Here is a 24139-nt window from a genome sequence, read left to right on the forward strand (position 1 = left end):
CCTTCCACTAGCCCAGGCTGCCCCAAGCCCCGTTCAGCTTGGCCCTGAACGCATATTAAACAAGATTTCTTTTTCGCTTGACTTTAAGCACTGAGTATTACAGCAGAAGCTCCTGAGCTCAGTTCAGTTGTGAAATTCTAAGAAGTCACAACACGCACTGGGAGTTGGGTAAATAAAACATAGCAAGTAACTCTTCTAACTATTCAACAGCCTTTGCCTTGGAGATCACAGCACTCTTTTAAGGAGTTTTAAGCCATTAAATGAATACATCCTGGAAGTAATTTTGTCTGCTGCCTGTTTGCAAGCGGGTCAGATAATATGATAATATTTCATATTTTTCTTGGCAAGATGAACTTCAGAACTGGGTTCTAGCAAATATACTCTGTGATCTAAACCATCATTTGATATGTCATCAAAATTCTACAACATCTGACCAAATATTTTTTTTATTTTTTTTTTTTGTCAAGCACTCTTGCCAGGAGAATTATTAGCCAGGATTTGCAAAAAAATGAAGAAAAAAAAATCAATATTAGCACAGGCAGAGCAAATTCATTTGCTGATTAATGCAGGTATTGCTTGTATTTTCTTTTACAGTCTCAGTTATCATCGGCAATATAAAGGATGCAGCAACTGTTTAACCACATAACCTTTAGTGTCACTTACAAACCAGGCTTAAATCATGGCCCGGCTGCAAATTTCATTAAGCCTGGAAAGGTGTTTTGCTGAAGAATCCAATACTAGCGCTCATTAAAAAAATATGACACTTAAAAATAAGATGTGTGACTTTTGTCTTTCTGCATTTCCCAATTGACTGGCAGGCTGGATTTCCCCTTCTGCTCCCCACAGGTGCCAACACAGTTGCCCCTCAACCCTCACAAGCTGTGCCTTGGCCAGAGCGGCGGGACCCCCCAGGGCAGCTTGGCATACCCCCAGGGTAGGTCGGCGTGCCCCTGAGCTCCTGTTCCACCTGCTCAGAGGCCCCTGTCCTCCACCACGGGCACAGAGCCTGCAGCTCTGCTGTCGGCACCGCATCATGGCAAGGGGTGATACTCAGTCTGTAAGCACAGCGTTGTGAATGCGGGAAGCTGGTGAGTAGATGAGGATGTGGGGAGGTTGGAGGCAGCAGGGTCCAGCCAGTTCCCCTGTGCTGGGTGCCTGTTTAACAGGTGCCTGCTGGCAAGGCTGGCAATACCATGTCGGAGACCCCCTCCTCCAACAGCCACCTGGTCTGAAAAGGTGATGCCACAAAGAGAGGGGAACGCAAGCACCACAACCACACATGCAGAAATATTTCCAATAGCTGTATTAAATGGTGGAAACTTCTTCCTGGCAGCAAATGCCCTGCAGACAAAACACGAGCCAACACCACCTCCCCACACCAACGTCATCATTTTCGAGAAGGTGCTTGGCAAAAGTTAATCTAAATTAACAAGAGTTGTGAATATAGAGCAGATTAACATCATTGTATCTTCACATGGACAGCCTTATTCAGAAGTTCAATTCCCCTGGTTGCCTTAAACTGAATTCTCTTACCGATTATACTACAGTAAGGTGGCAGCTTTCAGCCTTCCTGGGATTTGCAGTCCCCTGGAACTGCAGGGGGGGGACATCGCGGACCCCCGCAGAGCAGTGCAGGGAGCAGACAACATCCTTCTCCTGGGTTCGGCTCTCAAGCAAACCCCACGGCTCCCTGAAACAGAGACTGAAAAATGGCTGGCTAATTCAAAGAAAAGCCACATTAGTTCTGCCTAGGAAAGTTAATGCGTTAAGTAATCTACGTTAATTGTCAATGTGGACATTTTCCCTCAGTACCCTGCTCAGACGGATGACCAGCACCACAAGGGTCGCTGGCTTTTGGTAGGAAACTGATAGACCTATAGATAAGGATTTTGTAAACTTCATAAAAGCTCAGCAATTTACATTTTGTTATTTTAAAAAACTCTCCCAGACATGCAATTGAACACTGCATTCATAAATCTCACACACAATTAAGAGTCACATCTAAATCCTGTAGATTAAAAGTCAACGCACAAAGCGTAGCACTGACCAGTCCCGCTGCCCTGGTAATGCCGAGCACCATTTTGGCAGGAAAAACCCTATCCCACCTATGCCGCTACAGCCGTCCCAGTGGCACCAACAATTTGAAGACCAGTTTAAACCCTTGAAGCCAAGGGAGTCATGCACACAGCGGTGGCAGCACAGACGCCAGGTGAGCGGCCATACCCATCCCGGAGGGCCGGTACCGGTGGGGAGGCGGTGCCGGTGGTTTGCTGCAGGAGCAGGATGCCATGTGTGTTGCCCTCCATGAAGATGCCGGCTGTTATGACAAAGCCATTCCAGCAGCCAGCAACTGGTGCTGCGCTTGGTGGCACCCCCGCCAGCCTCAGCGGTGCTGCCGCCTTCCCCTCGGCTGCCGACTGGCAGAGCCCTGCCAGGTGGCGGGCCGCTCAAGCCGCCCCGGGCAGCCATGAAGGGGGTCTCCCTGCAGCCCGAGGGGCTGCCCGAGCACTGGGCCAGAGTGGCCACTGACAGGCCAGCCAGGGCACCCAGGGCCATCAGTAATGGCTTCACGGTCAAGAGACGACTCACCCGAAACAACATGAAACGGCACGGCCGGCCCTTCTTTCAACCAGAGACGCCCCCGTGGTGTGGCGGCCTGGCTCCGTGGCGGCCGGACGGGGAGCGCTCACCACCGCGGGGACAGGCATGCTCAACAGCCCCGGGCCAGCCTGCCACTCCTCAGCCGACACCGCGCCATAACCACAAAGCAAACTATGCAACAAAATAAATGAGGCTGGTAATTTGTATCGTTCCACTGCTTCGTGAGCATAGTGAAGATTGTAAATTGGGTGCTGTATTAAAAATGACAGAAACGCATTGGTTCCCGTACAAAGAGAGTGATTTTACTCAGTTGTTTGCACATTTCAGCATCTGCAGGCAGTGACAGGCCAGATGGAAATGGCAATGCAGAGATGCTGAGGCAGCCACGCTGCTAGGTAATGCACAGAAACACCAAACAGCCGGGGAAACGCCTACACGGTGGCAGTGCATTTGGTGGCAGCACAGCAGGAAGACCAGGCAGGGGACGCCGGCTCCCCAGGCAGCCCAAGGAAGCCAAGGAAGCAGGGATCCACCCTGAGCTCCACCACTGCTCCCGAGGGAGCAACCCTGAGCCCTCCTCGAAGCAGCACATCACCTCCGAACGCACTGTGATACCCTGGAGTGAGGGGCAAAAGGAGCACGTAAATGGGAAGACACAGTTAGAGAGGAGTCACCCGCGCAGGCTCATCAGAGCCAGGGAGCACATCACCCAACGCCTGCAAAGTGGCTGCGGGAGCACAGCAAAAGCAAGCATAGGAACAAAATCTTGGCACACCAGGAGGATGCTGGGCCTGAAGAGAGCGACACAAGCTGTAACGATCAAAACAAGTCTGAAAAGTAATAACAGAGGAGCTGTCTGTCTGAAACAAAAAGATCAGTGGCTCCAGACACTTTTTGTTTATTAAGGTTTGTTCTTCCTAAAGGGCTTTACTTCAGGGTGATCTTGCATTATAAGGCAGGATTACCCTCACTTCCTCCATTCTGCCAAGTACAGAATTCTGTTTATGAATTATTGAACTCTTCATTTGCTGTGCGCACTCTGGGTAATAGAAGCCTGTGTGTTAAGAGGACGACCTGCCGATTATTGAATTTTCATGTGCTTTATTAACATGGCACATCAAGTATACACACATCAACAGAACACTGAAAAAAAAAAAAACCTGTTTGCTTTAGACTCAAATATTATGCAAAGCAAAGAAATTATTACAGAAAGGACTTCCCTCCCAATTTGTTAGCAGGTGCAATTATTGTGCCACTTAACCTGACTATTTTAATGTTCATCTCCTTCTCTACTCCCTGTGAAAGCTTTATTACCAGCACTATAATCATTTAAAAATAAGCTAAAGCCTTAGACTGCTGAAGAGTTTTGGTTTTAGAGCTTAAATAGAGGTGCATAGCAAGGATCACCGAATCGGAAGGAAGCTGGCATGTACTGTGCCTGCTGTTGGATACATCTCCAATACCATTGCAGGGAATAAAATAAACAATCCCCAGTTTTAATTAAAGGTGAAATTATGGATATAGCTCTTCTGATGCCAGCATGAAACAGAGAGAGTCAGCGGTTACCTGCATCCCTTAGCACTGGTCAGGCAACTTGGTAAGATGCCTTTTTTTTGTTTGTTTGTATTTGTCTCTATCAATCACACATATCCATACCCAGCTGGTAACTAAGTACCACACAACCGCTCGCTCACTGCCCTCCCCCTCTGCAAAGGGATGGGGAGGAGAAACAAGAAGGAGTGTAAAACTTGAGGACTGAGACAAGAACAATTTAAAAATTACCAAAAAGACTCCAAAATCAGTAATAATAACAACAAGAATAATAATAATAAAAATGAAATACAAAGGGAAGGGAGAAAAGAAAAGAAGTGATGCACAATACAGTTGCTCACCACCCACTGAGCGGTGCCCAGCCAGTCCCCGAGCAGCCAACTCCCGGCCAGCTCTCTCCAGTTTATACACTGAGTGTGACATTCCATGGTAGGGAATGTCCCTTTGGCCAGTTTGGGTCAGTTGGCCTGGCCATGTCCCCCCCAGTTTCCCATGTCCCCCCCAGCCCTCCCGCTGGCAGAGCCTGAGACACTGAAGAGCCCTTGACTTGGTACAAACAGCCCCAGCAACAAGCAAAGCCACCAGCGCTGCTCTGGCACCAAAGCCATCCCACAGCGCTGCACCAGCAGAAAAAATACGGAAGAAAATTAACTCTATCCCATCTGAAACCAGGACAGTATCCAGAAAGAGTAATAAAAAACATGGCAAAATCTAATTTCTTTCCAGACACCAAAGAGATATTGTCAGGCACTCTTTGCATTATTTCATCAGCAAGAAGCTAGACTACAATGAAGGCAACTACTGCAACTACACTGCAGCGATAATGTCAGGGTTATAAACAACACCCTCTTGTTATAACACCACTTGTTATAACATAGCAAGTTATAACTTAAGTAACAGGCTTCAGATATAGTTTAATAATTAAATAAATCGGGTATCAGCTGCTCTTTGATAACACTAGTTTGGAATGGCCTGTACAGGCTGGTTCTACACAAAACAACTGCATGCAAAAACTGCATGGAACTCATTAAAGTAGCATCAAAATTTGAATATGACTTTGTGACTTCCTTGTCACTCTTTGATTCTCTTATAGACCTTCCACTTCCAAACATTTAGGCAGGCGTTTAACAAAGCATTCAAGGAAAACAATCAGGAGGGTACTGAACGACATGACTAATATCTGACATGTAGAAATACTGTTGACATACACGACATTGCTCATGTATGTAGGGTTAATTGTGTGTGTAGGAAGCCTGCTGGATCAGAGTCGGCACACTGCAAGCTCCAGCTGCACCATCAGATCTCTGCCTGAGAATGCTTCTGGAGAAGGACATGCTTCAGGAACTGCCTGAGCCTAATGAGGTACAGCAGGCTTTGCTGAAAGAAGGCCTACATACCACAGATGAAAACTTTTTTCCAAATTTGAAAGGGAAACGTATTTCACAAGATACATAAAAATGCCATCAGGAGTTAGTAAAACTATTCATATAAAATAAAATTATCCAGTATGCTTATTCAATCATACTCTGTCATTTATCTGTCTTTACATATGTAGAAGAGAAAGAACTACTTCTACTTGTTAGATGCTTAAGCTTTTTGAAAGAGTAACGTAATAAGTGAATTGATAAGTAATGAAAGCATTAACTGTCATATAAAGATTATGACTCTGGTGCTCAGTAGTGCAATCAAATTTAATGTTTGTTTCTCTGTCTCTGTGAATAACGATAAGATTTCCCTTGTGAGTATCTAAGCAGCTGACTGACAACATTAGGACAACTGCTCTTGGGTAGCCAATGCCATTCATTACTAACCATGTTGTTAAAACTAAGTTTTTGCAACTACCTTAAGTGCTAAGTGAGAAGATATTTAGGTATGATTACCTACACAATAAATATACATAAAACTATCCCTAAACCTGAAAAAAAAAAAAAAAAAAAAGAAAAAAAAAAAGAAAAATAAGGACTCATCTGAATAATATTGAGATGCAACGATGCATTCATTTTTTTCAGTGATGAGCCTTTAATACAGGTATGATTACCTTCACAAACACATATTTATAGTTCTCATTTCTGGAAAAAAAAAAAAAACAGAGAAGCATTAATAACAACCGAAGATCAATCAAAATCAGAAATGATTTCTGAAAAAAAAAAAAGGGTAATTGAGAACCAGAAAACTTGACACTTATAACAAATGGTTCTTGAGGGAGAGGCATTATTTCTGAAACACATTGACTGTTACCTAATTAAACAGAGGAAAACATTCTGGTGGCTAGATTCCCAGAACCCTAACACCACAGTTGTTCTTCAGGAGTGCTTATTAGTAAGAACAGTGGTACTGTTTTATAGTAGTGTGTGCACTCTCACAGAAGAGTTCAATATTATTCTCTAAAATTCATCCTTTCGGAGACAAGGAGCATCTCACGGGACAGCAGAATGTGTGAGGACTTGCAGAACTGGCTGAATCATTTAATGTGGATCGTTCATCTCGCTCACACTGGAATTTTGTAGAAAACATTACTCACTGTTTCCTCTCATCACTTGACCAACCTCCACAATGTCTCAGATGTCTGGATGAAATGATCAGTCTTCGGTAACGGCAGTAACGATCACCCTGTCCTCTGCTCATCCAAACTAAGTTTCACCATCTCACACAAAAATGCCACAACAGACAGCCCCAGCCACAGCTGGTGCCAATGAGATATTAGCGGTGTCCCAACAACAGGAAGAAGCTGAACAGATCTAAGTTAGGTCAGCTATAATTGCACTGTATTAATCAACGGGATCATCCTCCCAGCAAAGCTGGGGTTTCTGTTGTGCTCCCTGCATGCTCGCTCCTCTGCCCTGCGTGGGCAGAGCTGCTGCCACATCCATCAGGCATCAGGTCCCAGGGGCTGACTGGCTTTGGAAGCTGGATGGCCATAACACTGTTCCTGTCTGGTTTTCTGAGTCTCATTTTCCTTCCCATTCATTTGCATCACTATGTGCATCCCTGTTTATCCAGGCCTTACAGCAGCAAACCACCCTGTCATTCAACACAGCTCTGCACCGCAACACCTATCGAATTTATTGAACGCTTCCTCAACCACCTGAGTTCTTGGTGATCTGAACTTATTTAATGTCCCTGGGAGATTCAGTTAGTCAAGATGGTACAATACGTGATATACAGGATGTGACTGATGTTAAATCGACTACAAGATAATTAGATGCTAATGTCACCATTGTGTCAGGATGACATGAATGTCACTATCTAACACATCTGTGTAATTTCTGAGTGACTACGGTGTCACCTTGAAGCTTGTTAAGACACTCTGATGGTGGCAATGATGACATGATTGCAATATTGCCCCACACATAGGGTGTGCTGTTTGGGTGCAGGCAGATACCGATCACTGCAGAGGCATAACAGTTTCACCTGCAGTCATCAAAAAGCCTACAACCAAAGCAAAGCTAACAACAAAACTGAACTGAAATGACTTTCTTCACTCTCACCTGAGCTCCCACCTGAACTCCTCCCTCACATGCATTCACACACTTGGAAACACTTGGTTTTCTCTGTTCTCTGAGGCTTAGATCTGGTGATCCCGAGTTAATGATTGCAGTACACACAACACACAGAAGCTAGATGAAGAGTAGGCAGATGTTGGTGGCTTTTCTCTTCTCTCTTAACCTGGAGGAGCATGCTGTCCAGCACCAGCTGGAACATGTGAATGCAGCCCTCAAGGTCTGATCTTGGATGACACCCTGCATCCCTCGGGTGCTGGGGCAGGCGGGAGCCCACCGCCAGGCGCTCAGGGTGGATGTGGGGTTCATTGCTCCATGCCAGCTCGTGGCTCTGCAGGCCTGGCCACTTGCTAACGGCAGTGTGCCAGCAACACGTGAGTCGCCAGCAGTGGAGCCAGGGGGAAATCTACTGAATCTACTACTTTGGAAGAATGAGTTAAGAGAAGTTGTGGAAATCCTTATTTTGGGGGGAACCTGAAGAGTTCCTGAGAGAAGAACCTGAGAGAAGAAACCAAAGGACTTTGGGGGTGGAGGGAAAAAAGAAGGTGCCAGAGCACACCACCAAAATAAGTGGTACAATTCATGTTGAATCTTCTGGTGGATTAACATATACAGAGCTGCATTTCATGAAACTGCATTTCCCTCCCCCATTTTTTTCAGCTCAAGATGCAAACTCTGACCAGGTATTAATCATAATGTTATACATAGGTCAAGAAACTCTGGCCCTTTAAAATGTACACGATTCCCAATTCTTCTCATATTGAAGCTACAATATTTACACTGATCCACAAAAGTAAAGCATTCCGGAAGCGAACTGAGAAAACATTACTTGGGTACCTGACTATCTAAAGCTCTCCCATGATTCACTCCCACTTGCTTTTCTTTTGCTCATTACACAGGCGTGTCTCCTCCCATTGCATCCCACCACCCCACCACCCCCACCCCGGAGCACCCTCCCTCCTCCCACCTTGCCCAGCCCCTTCTCCCAGCCTTGCAGGTGAGAGGGCAACAGAACATCCTTGAATGGACATACTTTTAATCGCTAGACAGGTGAGGACATAAAGCCTGGCCTTGAACATACTAATTAACATGTAGCTGAAGAATGAAGGCACAATCTGGGATATTTTCCTACAATGCCAAGTTAAAAACCAAATAAACACAGAAAGAGAGCATGCCATACCCGTTTAAAAAAAAAAATATCACAATGCTTTATGTTGAAATACTAAGAAAGAAATAAGAAGCTGCCCTGCTTGGTGCAGCCAGGTCTATGCAACTCTGCCTCCAAGGTTTCTGTTCTGAGCTGCCTCCCAGGCTAGGCACCTGGATGTTTTCCGGGGTGTATTTCAGTGACAGTTCCCCACCCTGGAGCCCTCCTCTCAGGGAACGGTGCCCACTCAAGCCCATGGCTCTCCCCCTCCACCGGCTGCAGCCACACCACAGGAGCTGCAGCAGAAGCTTTCCAGTGGCCGCTGCAGCATCAGGACCGAGCACTGCCCCGCGTTCCAGGTGATAATGACAGGGTAAATGAGAGTTCAGCACCCACCATGCATACAACACTTCTGCTTTTATGAGATCTGCTGTGTAAAAACTGTCCTCTTCTGTACCACGAAACAGAACTTATTTTAATCTCTGCTGAATCTTATCAGACATGCTGTACCTATCAGCTCTTTGACACAAAAATCAAAGAAACACTCAAAATAAAAGGAAACTGGTATAAAAAGGAAAAGGAAGAGGATATCTACAAAAATATCATGAACTTTAGATGCACAAATATATTTCAGAACTCCCTTTTTTTAAAAGAAGTTGTTGCAGCCAGATGTCTGGTTCAGAACAAAGAGGATCAGGAGTAGCCCCATTGCCTACAATAAAACACTTCCTACCTACCCTGGCTTTGAATTTAATTGAGAAGTCAATATTGGCCTTTGCATTTTAATTATACTCAGAAAACTTTCTTAGTTAGGGGGCATTTAGGAGTGCAGGCAATCTATGTCCTAATAAACACATTTGCCTGTGGTTTGTGAGATTCAGGCACGTACATCCGAGGCTTGAATGCCTTCTACTGGGAACTCTGCGGAAAACCCGATATGGATAACTGTGGAAAACCACAGTGGGGCCAGTGGAGCTGAGCTGCCGCCAGCTGCTCTCACCCAGCTCCTGGGAGACGAAACACAGCCAGACCGTCCACATCTGCAACTTCTGTTTCAACACCGACAGCTCCCAGCGCTGTGTCCTGTGCCGGTAAACAGTATTTATATATGCAAGTGACCGGATAGGTGTATAATTGCCCCTGTATATTCATGCTCAGTGGGAGTTTTTGAGTGCTGGGCATGTTCAGAGGCTTGACACTAAAACATGCAGAGCAGTGCATTAAGGCATCAAAAAGGGTAACTTAAAAGTCATTGCCATGGCTACGTGACAACTTATTTTGCAGTATAATATGTTCTATGAAATATGTATGATCCTATTTAATATATACCATTTGTTTTTAGCATTTCATTTCTGATAATAGCCTTTTAATGATAATCATGGTCTTTTAATGATTGTAATAATTAGACTCTTATAAATCAATATGTTTTATGTTAAATATGCTGAAATCCTTTAAAAATATTTATTTTTCCCTCCACTTTAGAAGCTGCTTTGCTCTTTTGCAGTGTCTGGGATCTGTTTAGAGCTGCATTCAAAAGTCTTCCTGGAGCCTTATTTCCTTCCCTGGCTGTGAAGGGCTCCTCGTACCTATTTCTTCTTCCCTTAAGGATGTGATGAAAAGGGCAAAATCAAGCATCCATTGTTTGCATCTAAAATGCCATCAATCACATTCTTCATCTTTTTATTAACCAGCAACCATTATAGGACTAAATCTTGGCAAGGAACTTGTAAACAAAGGGCTCAGAACAACAACACAACACTGAAGATACACTGTATCCAGCCAGCTAAAAACATCGCCTGGTCTCAGGTGTCAATACAACCAATAATATTTCTTTATAGACTTCACATTTTTTTCTTTCAGAGCTAATATTAGACAGTTACACAGCTTACAACTTTCCCGTTCTTTGGAAAACCCACATCCTTTCAGTCTTGTTAAAAAATATTGACAGCTTTCAGTAAGGTAATATGTCCAGAAGGGAAATCTCATAATTCATTTGATCTCACAGTGCCCCATATTACATAGGAAGGTTTAATTATACATCTAACAGTTACTCACCCATTTTGACATCGTTTCATTAGACTTTTATTAAACACAGGACTAGGAAGAGAGAGAATTATTTGCAATTCTTTTTACTTTTTTTTTTTTCCCCAAGGGAAAAGTAACTGCTTGCGAAAGTGTTTCTATATGTCTTCCCAGTGACAGATCTGACAGCTCTCCTCTGTTGGTCATGTAAGAGTAAGACTTTTTTTTTTTTTTTTTTCTTTTCCAAACAAATAGGAGATTCACCAAAAATTTAGAAATGGGCTTGACTGAGACAGTACACGGATTTAAGTCAGGTTCAGAGTCCAATTTCATCAGAAGATAAACACATCAGCATTTGGCTGAGCTGAGGTCATTTCCGACCCACCCAGCTTCCTACCTGGTTTTGAAAGCAGGCACTTGATTATCTTAAAGGTTCCCATCCTTATTTCAAGGTTACTTTGGCTTAGTGAAGAGCTTCCAAAGACCTTGGGGAAAAACCAAAATGAATAGAGCATATCACTGTTTAAATCTCATCTTCTCAGGAACCCAGTTTACAGAAATGAATGCATAGAGTCATCACCCTAAACTCCAGGTGCCTTCACATGCCACAAAGGCTGCTGAGCTGAAACTCAGGCTGCGCCTCAGCAAGCTTTGTATCAGCAGGTTCCACATCTGTCTGGATTTGTGCAAAAAGCACAGGAGTTTCTCATGAGGGCTTCAACTGTGAGGCACACTGGGAACCAGTTAAAAATAGGAAAAGATAAGCCACGTTACTCTGTTAGCTGGCTGGCTGACCATGTAACACTTCACGTAGTGAACAACTAGGAGGAAGGATCCTACCACTCCTTGTGCCACAGACGCAGAGCAGCCAACATGCCGAGCCTGTGGCCATGTGCAGACCATGCACTGAAGCCACATCCCCACAGAAGCATCCCATGAAGACACACAGAAAATCTGCGCTACCTCCCGCTACAGTGAGCTGTCGCTGCCCAAGCTGACGCAGCAAAGGTGAGAGTAGCGTTGCTCCATGGCAGTTCTGGGGGCAATTAAGGGGCAGTGCTTCAGCCTACAAGGACAGTACTCTGAACATTTTCAGCAGTCGGAAACAAAGGGACTCTGAAGGGAGAAAAAAGGATTTTCAAGGTCCTAGCAAGAACCCCAGGATGAATGAATGCCATCAAATGACAGTTTGGCCCATGGCTTTTTTGCCGCTCTTGAAGTTTTCCTTCTGCAGCCTCCTCAAAGCAGCAGTTTGCCTGACTGAATAACATCGCTTCTCCTCTCTGCTGCTGCCACCCGCTTTCAGCCATCTTCCCCTGCTCACACCCACAACTGCTGATGGCGTTACAAGCTGGCACAGAAGATGGCGTAAGCCCTGTCCAGGCTGGCAGCGAGCTAACCCGATTTTAAAGATAGTTGTCTTTAAAATCGACAATACTAAATGACATTTGAAAGCTAATAGCACTCCCAGTAGCATCATATCAGGCTGGGTCCCAGATGAACACACCTCACATGCATCAGAGCTCAGCTGTAGCCCTGTAAAACACTGCAACACAACTGGCCAGCGGCACAGCCTCTAAGCAACCAGCACAGTTTTAAATCCCATTATGCCAAGCAGCACAAGCACTGGGACAGGTTTATCCAGCTGATGGCTCAACCACCAAGCAGAGAGCACTGCCAGAGCAGTGTTTTCTCGGATTGTTTTTGGTGGTGTAAACACCGTGCTCCCGGAAAGGCGCAGAACAAGAGTTAAGCTACCTGCCGCCGGCTCACGACGCCTGAGAAATCAGACTCTCAAGAGGACAATGAGCACTGCAGCTCTTTGTGTGCACATGGAGGATGCAGCACTTTGCGTGCTGCTGTAGTTGGTGCAGCAGCACCCGCCTGTGCTGCGTCTCATGCCTCCTCTCCCGCCTGCACCTCCGGCATGGCCAGATCCCATCCTGCTCAACCCACGACAGAATGATGACTGGGAGATGGAAGAAGCATCTCTGCCAGGCCTGAAAATGGCATCTTTGGTAGATGTATGAATCCATTATCATGCATTTGCAGATATTTTAACATTTTCAATGAAGAAAAACTCAATTTAAGCAATAATTATAGCAGATCCCCTCTCTATAGTAACAATGAAAAGAGAACATTATCACCATTGCTTGTGGCAACAACTTGAACAAAAACGGGTTAGAGGGGAAAAAAATAATTAGAATGAGACATGCATGCCTAACTCTGAAAGAAAGACTGTTTATGCCTAATAAATTAGAGAAATTGCTCAAGAAGAGTTAGGCAAGAACCCGGCTTATTTATCTGTCACATACAGTACACCGCATGCTGGCTCCACAGGCTGAAGAAGCCCAACGGCTACAAAAGGACTCCAGCAGCCAGCGGGACAGCTGACAGTATGAGGGGGACATCCTCTACAGACAGGTATGTAAAATATACCTCACAGCTTTAAAGTTAAGAGCCTCTTGGGGAAAATACAGCTGGAGAAGAGCAAGAGCATCATCTAGCACTCCACCTGCCTCAGGAGGATTGGTCCATGCTGCTCCCTATTGTAAACAGCCACGAAAGGCAGTGTGGCTTACTTACCAGGAGCCAGATCACACATCCCGCACACTCGCACTGCCCGTGGGCATGTCAAATCACTCCACTTGGACTTTTTAACACCATAACGGACCACTCGTTTCATTCTGTTCACACAGGTGGGCAGCACACGCCATAATACCTGGGGCTCCTTCCACGTAGAGACACCCGATCCCATCAGAAGGGCCTCAGACGAGGGGGGCAAAGGCAGCTAGCGCATGCGCACACGCATAGGTATGCGTACCTACATACATGTATGTATATATAATAGATTACATATCTGTTTACATGTGCATCGGTATGTTTCATACACACACACGATTTCTCAAAGCACCTCCAGCCAGCAGGGAACCCTCCTATCCCAAGTTGTACCTGAGGATGGATGAAGATGAAAAAAGTTAACTTCACTGGCTGGTCTTTGGTAGCACCTGCGGTACGCACACTCCAGCTGTGCTTGAAGCCAGCGTGGAAGGAACAGGTGACTCAATGGCACAGCTCACTGCCACCCCTCACCAAGTCTCTTGGTCTGAAGGTCCTGCTTTAGAAGTCTTGAATTTAAATTGGATTTAAAGTGGACTTATTAAAAAAAAAAAACACAAAAAATAACCAATCAAACAAAAAAAACTAGCCTTCTCTGCTTAATATAAAAGAGTCAAAAGCCTCTAGAACTACAGCTGGGGTAAACACCTTGACTCTTTTCATAAAAAAAAAAAACAACACAAAAAAACACAATGTAGAAATTTACTGCTCTAAGTGCTAGTGAAAACTTGTTACTTTGAGAAATGTCATGAAAATGGCAAGATTTATCTGGGCTGTGCTGCTCACAGAATTCCAGTGTTTTAAGGAGGAATGTGAGTTCATGGAAACCAAATACAGAAACACCAGTTACACGATCTAAAACCACTCAGCCTTGTACAAAGTTCATCATTTGTGTCTGCCTGGTGTTCCCCAATTCAGTAACAAATACACAGAAGAAACAGTTGTGGACTCAAACATGGGCTGTCGGCCCCTGGTTCTGCTGGATACCCCGGGCAGTTACTCTGACTCCTGCACCGCAAGCACAGCCCAGTCCTCTCTCAGGGAAAACCATTCACTGCGTGCAGAAGAGCCCAGATGCCCTGGAGTTTCACTCCCCATTCATGAGCAGGGGATGACAATGCTTCCCCAGTTCGCACAAGAAGTACACAGCATTCCTGCAGAAATGGAGGACCTCTCTGTGTCAGAGGCTATTTTTTACGTTTATATACTCAGTGGTGCATAGCACAGGGCTGTTGGTGGGGGGTTTTTTGTTACTGCAGAAAACAAAAAAAGGGACTCATCTAGTTCTCTGGGTATCTGCCAAAAGCTATAAAATAAAAATAAACTATAAAGACACAAGCTGCTTCTAAGTCCCCAGGCCAGGTATTAACCAGCCACAGTATATCAACCCTAACCATTGCATCCTGCCAACACAAACATTTGTCCCTGCCTTGTTTCTCCATCCTCTCAAAACCTGAGCAACCTCATGCACCTTGCAAGCATCTCTCCAGGGTCCAGGAAGGCAAAGTATTTTGGAGCAACAGGTGCCAGCAGGCCTCCAAGGTGCAGGAGAACAAGGTGAACAGATCACATATGACTTGATGTATAAGCACGGCTTGGCAAGAGGGGTGCTGCACCTGGCTGGCCTCCATTGCCCTGGCAAGACAAACTCGGGCTGGACTCGTGTTGGAACAGCTGGGAAGGACAGGGATGAATTTGCTCACATGAGATTTTGACAGGTGAAGCAAGTGGCCTTGCTCCAAGAGCTGTGCCAACACCTGTAAGCATGGAGGCAGCTTCCCATCGGCAATGTGCCGGCCACCCAGCAGGTGCAGCATCAGCTGGGACATCCATGCCATGGCCAGCACAAGTGACCTCCGCTACCAGTACAGGCTGACATCAATCAAGTACACACCCAGTGCTTCAGTAGCTCTCCTGTAGCCAAAAAAGTCAGTCACTGACAAGTAGCCGTATGAAGTGTGTTTTTTGTAGGAGCCTCTCACAAAAGCAGCAGCCAATCAGCCCATTCTGCAGGCAGCACTGACTAACCCCTAAAGCAGAAAATCCTCTTTTCTTTCCCTCTTTCCTTCCCTATCTTTGAAGGAAAAAGTCCCCAAAAGACATCAGTGCAACCAGTAGCAGAAGAATGTATTTATAATAAATAAGTGTAACAGAAACAAAAGCCACATATTAAAGAAAAAAAGTACAGTATTGAAAAGGCAAAAGTGCTGGCAATAAACAGAAAATAAGAATATTGAAACTACTACCAAGAGCAGTACAAAATAATCGTTCACGTCTTCCTGCATTAGCATCACTTTCCAGGGAGTATACCTAGAGAATTCAAAGCACACAAGATTTTCTTACAAAACCCCTGACTTCCATACAAGCACAAAGTAACAAGGCTAGCTCTGTGTGGTCAGGGTCCCCCAGAGGTGCCAAGAGCCGGCTGCGCCCAGGGTCCCCGCAGGCTAGGGCTGAGGTGAGCCCCCTGGCCAAGCCACAGCCTGCCACAGCATCTCCCTGCAGCAGGCAATCCATGGCACACGGTGGATGTATATATTTAAAAAAAAAAAAAAAAAAAAATCAAGGTGTGTTTGATATTAAGGAACTTGAATCAAACCCTTAACTGGAGCATTACTTCTAGGCTAAAGCACAGGTCATAGGCCTTCATTCTCCTGCAGGAAAAAACCCAGCCCCACACCCCTGCCTTTCTCATTTGTGTTTCAGGCCTGAAAAACACCCTAGAGTCAGAAAGAATTCCTTTCTTTCACTTACTGCACACTTCACTGAATTTCCTCTATTGAGCTCCTACAGTGTGCTTCTCAACAGCAATTTCTAAAAGGATTTATTAACATTAAGACCGATAGTTATCAAATATTCGCTGATTATATAAAAAATAGATACCTGTAAACAACATTGCAAGGATTATATTTTGGACTTTGGTAAGCATTTCTTTCATATTTTCTAAAGATTTTACTTTTGATTTTGATGGGGTTTTGGGGTTTGGGTTTTTTTTTTTAATGAAGCCTGAATATATGCTGCCATCTACTGGAAAGTACAACTTCACCAAGCAAAATTTAAGTGGTTTTTTCCCAAAAAAACTTTGGGAGGGGATCATCTTTACTCTCCTACAGTTGCTCTGCTTAATTCAAAAGGACTATCTGTTGCTTAACATTAAGCATATATAGAAAAACTAGATCTGAAACAGTGAAAAACAAGCTAAACCAGTAAACAAATACCTAATACGCGTCAGCGGTTTGTTAGCCATAGTAGGAGCAAAACTCACTGCAGCAGCTTTCTCACTGCACCTCCTGCAAGCTTCTACCTGTCACTACTGAGGCCAAATAGGCACATTACTTTTTTTTTTTTTTTTTCCCCTCCCTGGAATACCTATCTGAGCTTTTAGTAAGTAAGGTGTTAGGGGGGATTCACGCAGAACAGCCTGACCGCACTCCTTACAGCCTGCTGGCTTTGAGGAAGAAAACAAGAGAACAGTTTCAAAGCACTGCAAGACATTCAGCGTTACCTTCAGCTGACTCCCTTCCCCACCCAGACTGACGCTCCTCACCCTGCACGTCAAGTCCTCGCCCTTCAGCATCCAGCTCTTCTCCCTCCACTGGCGCTCCCTGACAGCCAGCTCAGGGTGGAGGCAGTGCCCCACACCGTAGTGAAACCTCCAACGCTCTTAACTTGCATTCCTCAATTATGGTTTCTAAAGCACTTACTGGTGTCTCACACTATTCTTCTACAATTCCAGTTATTGCCATATTAGTGAAAAACCATTGTTTCTCTATCCTTTGTTTTGGGGTTTGGGTTGGTTTTTTCCCGGTTAGAACAGGCTGTAGTGGCCAACGCAACAGAACGCGAAATAGGAGCGGTGACACAAACGAGAGCTGAGACTCCTCACACAGATGCAACTGCCAGTAAGACAACTCCCATTCCTTTTGAGACAACCACAGGGATATCTCAGGTATGGCCTGAGGAGAGCCAGCCTCACCTCAGCTACCCTGCAGCACTGGAAGGATGCCCACACTTTGAGCACCCACCAGCCTTTCCTATTAAGACAATGCAGCTTTTTTGATGCTGGATAAAAAAGAAGCAAAATATTTAGCTAGAAGTAGAGAACATATGGAGGACAGGAAGGACAGGGCAATAAGAAATTAACATCATTTTTAAAAAAGCACAATGTTAGTAAAAAGCCCTTACAGAAACAAGAGCTGTCTACGTATTCATCTGCAAGTCCAACGTATCTGTTGAAGGACAGCACTGGGGAAGAAACAGAATAATCTGTAAAATAAATTTGGGAAGGAAATAATAGAGGATGAGGTACAAAGGTGGACAACTACACAGGGAAGTAAAAGTCGTCCTTCACTTGAGTATTCATTACTGAGTAACCACAACTACATTATTACAGGGGTAAATCAGGTAAAAGGATCGGTGAAAAATTTGTTCTGATGGCATCTAGGACTTCTAGGTATAAAGCCCAATATGACAGCCAAAGGGGCACCCAAGAGACCAGTAAATGATCGTGACTGATTGCAAAATAATCACAATGCCCACGACGAGAAACGCCAAAAGGGTCTCAGCTATGTGGTGCACAGTGAGAGAACACTGACCAGTTTAACTCAACACAAAGAGAGATTAGGACCAGTAGCAAGGGAATTTCAAAGTGAGCATTTAGCAACAAACCCTCTTAGGCTGAAGAGTAACAAGCAGAGGAAGAATACGAACTAGTCAAAGTAGGGTCTTGGCAAACATTTGGCCCAACAGTCATTAAAAAGGGAATTATCTTTGCAGCATTGGACAGCTAGAACAAACCAGGCATGATTTAGCTCTAAAGTAGCATTACCAGGTAACTTGATTTACTGAGAAGATAAAAACAAACGATTGCCTGAACAACTCAAAGAAACACATGACCAAGAAAACTGCCACAGGCAAGTGGCTAATAAATAGCAAAGTACAGAGATTAATTTCATCCAAATACAGTGGGCACTGCTGAGCGCAGTCCTTGGAAGCTGTGTTTTCTAGTCCCTTTGCCTAGCATTGTGAAGGACAATGCAAATCCCACATGAGCGCGCTGCAGTGGAGACAGCGGGTTCAACCCAGAGAAGGCAGCCCCCGCAGACTGCACCGACCCGACGAGTCCCCCCCTCCCCACAGACCACTGCACTGGGTGCCCTTTTCCTCTTAAAAAGCACAGGCAGCAGTGGTATCTCCAAACAGAACTTCTCAGTCAAATAAACTGAAATAACAGCCTGCCCGTCCTTCAGGGCAGTACCTCAGCGCCAGACAGAAGGCAGCAAACCCGACCCGGTCTCCTGTGGACCTGTCCGTGGGCACCCACAGCGCTGCCCAAACCTCCCCTCCCCGGGAAGCACACTCTCCCAGGCAGCTGACTGACCCACGGTGCCCCAAGGTCCCCATCAGCCAAGCCGCTGCTTGGGCAGACAAGTCTCATTGGCTAAAAATACCCCCAGAGCCAGTCAGTGAAGGATGCTCCTGAACAGAGGATGCGTGTGCTGATGGGCACTCACACCCCCACGGCCAGCTCACCCCCAGCCCAGCCCACTGCTGAGGCAGAGCACGTCCAGAGCAAAACAGAGCTCACAGGCAGACACGCAGGACACGGGCACTTGCTGCATCTTCACAGCGCTACCATTACTGTCACACTCTAGGGACAGCGGGAGCAGCGGAGACGGAGGATCAACAGGTAACGTCTCAGGCACTGGCAGAGGTGGGACAGGCCGCAGAGGACGATGCCAGGGTGCAGGTTACATCCCCAGTGGCCCTTGGCTCCCAGCAGAGCTGTGCACCGGTCAGTGCACAGGGGCTGGCCACAGGGCTGGCTGGCCGTGCCCTCCCCACACTGCCCCGCAGAACTGCCCCGCAGAACTGCCCCGCAGAACTGCCCCACGAGCACCCGCAGAACTGCCCCGCAGAACTGCCCCGCAGAACTGCCCCGCGAGCACCCGCAGCTGCCAGACCTGCACAGCCCCTGCCCGACACCCCGAGCCCACCGGACCAGCCCAACTCAGCCCCGCAAAACAAACAGGGAAGGCTGCCCTAACCCTAACCTATTATTTAACAGCACAGTTTAGCTTCATATTTCTTTTTATGTATATAGTGAGACTTTTCTGTTGGTGTTTGTTGTTTTTTTTTTAATTTGTAACAGGTATTAATGTATGTTTAATTTAAACATATTGCCCCACAGGACTCATTAGCTGTTTAACAAAATGCCTGGGTAAAAACACTCAGCAGATAAAAAGACAGAATTTTAAAATATTGTACGCCTACAAAAATAATCTAGATGAATGATGAAGGGTGTCAGAGAACTCCTCAACCACATCAAACAATGAAAACATTCTTGGAGATGGACTATTTATATATTAAATAAATACCCAGAATTTCTGTAAACGCTGAACAGGAGATATGATAGAATGTTATTTTTCCTAATCTGTTCTTACTGTAATTATGGACTTTATACTCCAACTAAAAAGATCATTTATCTTATGCTGAGTATTTCAATTGCTTTTTCTCCAATACATTACAGATATTACCTTCAACTGGCAAGAAAGCACAACAAAGAATTTTCAGGCACAGCTGATATACTTCTAAAATATTTAACATTTTTCTAACATATGACTTTTATAAAATGTTTTCTCTATTTCTATGAAAGCTTTTTCTAACCAAATTACATATTACTAAAAAATAATTTTATTCTATCCAGAAAGACTAATTTCAGGGGGCAAAAGGCTATTTACAGGCAAATATTCTGGCCTGTACTCCCTTTTTTCGTAACACCACCAGTGGTGTTAATACTAATAATGATACATACAAGTTATTTTTCCATTATTTGATCCAGGGCCTAGAGGAGGATCTCTGTGGCATGGCCCCCAACATGCATCAGGTGTATTTCCACAGTGACACAGATACACAAATAATTTATGTAAAATAAACCCAAAGCATAAGTAACTGTATGTAGGAAAACAGGGAAATTAGCGAAAGTAGAAGAGGCATTGGCAGCCATTAGCAGCTAGGAGAAGACAGCTGTGTCAGAGGTGGGCAGAGGGACGATGCCCATGCACCCCGGGGGAAGGAGCAGCAGCAGGCGCTGCACACCCCCAGGCACGGGCGCAGCCGCTGGTGGCACCTGCCAGGAGCTCTCCTCAGGGCTGCGAGTTGTACTTTTGTATTTTGCCACCTTAACAATGTAGGCATTTCCTCCCATTATTATGCACTATTAAAAATCCAGTTGTAAGAGAAAGGACAGGTAACTGTGCAGATTTACAGTACTTATTTTAACAACGTAAATATTTAACGCCACACCATCAGCCTGAAACACCACATATTTACTGTTCTGAGTGGAATTACAGACAAATCTGAGCTAAATCAGACACTACAGCATGGTAGTTAATTTTTGTTGTTGTATCAATTTTTGTTGTTTCAGCCAGGCAAATACAAACAGTGTGTCTAGTATTACAGTTCTATAATTTTTAAGAATTAGTGCTTTTTCATTGTGTCTATATGAAAGCTCAGTTCAAATTAGAAAAGTGGCATCACATTTCAGCACTTCCATAAATATTGAGAGTCTGAGCATTTTTTACAGGAGGTGTCAGAGTGACTATGTCTTCCCCTGGAAGCACAGGTTACTGTTTCTCACACTGCAGATGTAGGAGAGCTTCTCCTGGTAGAGAAACACAATTTGACAGGATTTGGGTTTAGCCTGACCATGTGGAATAATCATTCTTGGAACTAAATGCTTGTGCTTGTTTTAATTATTATAAAGAAATCTGACCAAAAGGGTTTCTCCTCAGAACTCTGAATAGTCATACCCACTGACATTTCTGACAAAAATAAGCATTTATCAATTTGCTGCTTTTACAGCTAGAAAGCAACTATTACGAGTACCTAGTCCGACCTTCTGGATAACATAACCGATTTTCATTCTGTGATTCCCATATGAAGCCCGTAATTTCTGGCTGACTAATGCAGAGACATCCATCCAGTTTGATTTAGTGACTTCAAGTGATCGACTACATCTCCAAGTGAGCTGCTCCTACGGCACACTGCACTAGCTGTTAAATAACTGCAGCTTACTTACACCCCAAACCTGCCTATAGCATCAGCTTCCAGTCACAGAAGAAATTCTCCACAATGGTGCTCACAGACCAGGATCTCATCACCTCCTCACCATCTCCTGGACAAACAAGACCAACCCAGCTTCTCCCATCAATTCACAGGTGTCTCTCTAGTCGGTTTATCTTTCACAACACCATTACGAGTCCTTATTCCACTTAACCTGAAGAATAAACAGCTTAAGGGGTGTAAGCATCACTCAATTACACTTTGTGCATTGTTTATTAATTTAATTTTCATCACAAGTGCAAATCAAAAGAGCACAGTTGACGGGCTTGGGTGACACAAAGGTCATAAATAGAGGAATCACTGACATGGCTGTAACTTAGTGAATCCTACAAGACTTTTACAAACACTAATGAAACTCTGAATGGAAATGGATTGTCTCATCACTCAGATCCAACAAACACAGAAATTCACATTGATTTTAAAGTAAATTTTCAGAGCAACAGGCAACTTGTAAAGTGCCTTTGAAAAGAATACCTGTAAATAAAATCATTAAAAAGCAATTTCTGGGTATAGAGAAAACCTGTATTAGACAATTTACTTTAACCACTCATTTAAAAAAAATAACTTTTCTGGTTCAAGATCTTATCCTAACTGAACAAGGATATACTCCAAAATACACAGTGACATGCTTGACTATTTTATATTTAATTTTTTTTTGGCACCCAAAATGGCTTAAGTTAAAAAACACTTAAATATTTGGCTTCACAAATTTCAATTCAGCATTCAATTTAACAATGCACTGTGCAACACATGAATAGATTGAAGTGCTTGTGTCTAACCTATGCAATACTACTCAGCAAATATTCTCAGTGGCAGCATGGCAAAGCATAAATACTCATTGCTATTTTCTGTTATTCAGAGATGCAACAGAAAGAGTGAGTCATCTGCTTTATTTTTAATCAAAGCCCCAAACCTGCAGTTTTCCCTTACAGTAAGGGCAAAGTGCAAAGGATCCTGTCCCCCAGCAGCACTGGAGAGTGGGAGCTTCCGAACTGCCACGTGGTGGGACCCATGCACAGCACCTCTAGATCCACCGTTTTGTGCATGCACCATTGTGTACTTCAGCATCGAAGCAAGTATATAACAACACAAGCTACCTGAGTCCCAGGATCATCTCACTCTTTCAATTTACTAGAGGAATAGAAAGCATTACGTTTCTTTTGGGTTTGTATTTTTCATTTTAGAAGACCTTTTTCTTTACAACACTATAATCAAAATTTTGATCTATTAGTGAAGCTGAATATGATTTATCTGTTATCTGGTTTACTCAACAAACAAGTACTTACTGAAAAAATCTACCAAGCATACAGATGTCTTTAAGTATCCAAAAATAACCTCCTTTTGTGCAATACATTCACATTCACAGTATGGAGCGTTAAGAGACATACCTGTCATCCATAAAATATTTGATCAACTGCTAGTATTTCACCATTTGTTCTCCATTTTCCTCAACGGTTCTTTGTCTTTTCTTTATGGCATCTTCATGTTTTTTCCAACTGTCAAGTCTTAACCAAGCCCACGTCAAAGCAAAACGTCAAGCACAGAAGTCTCGACCTAACGACCACTGAATTTTTTTTTGTTTCTTGCCTCCCAAGAACAAAATATGCCTTTGCCTCACATTTTAAATAATCTTGATCTTTTCATTTGATGCTGTTGTAAAGCTCTTTCAGTTCTCAAGACCTCTTCTTCACATGTTTCCTGAATTCTGCATTTCTCTTTAAGAAACTCTTGAAATACCGACCTCCTTTCTCTGTGTTGATTTACATTCATGTAACCTGGGCAGCATCTGAGTGTAGCTGTCATGTTGTTCATTCTTTGAGGAGCATTACCAGCAAAATTAAATGGGCAAAACCTGCCAGATCACATGCTCTAGGAAAAAAGCTCTTTCCTAAATTAACGAGTGGTGTCCGACATCATCCTGCAGAGCCGAACAACAGCATAAACAAGATTCGCAGGGCACCACGGGCAGCCTGCTCACCCTGCGGAGACGCCAGCTCCCCTCTCACTGCTAGAACAGCTTTGCACAGCTGGAAAGGCCAAATTTTATTCTGTTTGTTTTTCTGTATCAGTGTTTTCGATTTTCAGGGGACCCATGAAGAAAACAATATAGCATTAAACCTAGTCTTTGGAATATAAAAATGTACAATTACAAAGATTCTCAGTTTTTATTAAATTTAGTATTTGCTGACAACAGATTTACTGTATAAGCCAAATTACTGGTCAAATATCACAGTCCTTGGAAATGTGACTCAGACAGGTTGTCTTCTATATACTACGCCGCCACCTCCCAGAATCTGCCCATCCAAACACGCTGATGAGACTACACCATGGCTCACAGCAAAAAGCCAGTCAGGAACTTCCCTTGAGACAGCACAAGTGCTCACTGTGACTGCCAAGGTAAAGTTCAGCACTGTTGCCACTGAAGTCAAAGCAAGCCTTTCCACAAACAATTTCTAGACCCTAATTTTATATAAACAAAGTAAGTAAAAATGAATGATTTCCTGAAAGTTTCACAACTCCCTAGAATAGCTGCTTTTTTAAATAGATTTTTTAAAAAAATCTTCTTACAATGCCA

General features: G+C 44.2%; 1 protein-coding gene across 28 annotated transcripts in view; it reads right to left on the minus strand.

The window, feature by feature from the left end:
- Positions 1-24139, minus strand: part of LOC129737165 (uncharacterized) — a 92430-nt gene that overhangs the window by 51803 nt on the left and 16488 nt on the right. Inside the window, exon 2 of one of the 28 annotated variants that reach the window (XR_008734693.1) lies at positions 1534-1702. The exons of 26 other annotated variants lie outside the window; for them this stretch is intronic. The gene's annotated coding sequence lies outside the window, so the exon portion shown is untranslated. Of the gene's footprint in view, positions 1-1533; positions 1703-10854; positions 12542-24139 lie in introns of those variants that run through there. One more of the 28 variants, XR_008734695.1, reaches the window with a different exon arrangement.

The sequence above is a fragment of the Falco cherrug genome, chromosome 12, assembly GCF_023634085.1.
Source record: "Falco cherrug isolate bFalChe1 chromosome 12, bFalChe1.pri, whole genome shotgun sequence".
Classification (NCBI taxonomy): Eukaryota; Metazoa; Chordata; class Aves; order Falconiformes; family Falconidae; genus Falco; species Falco cherrug.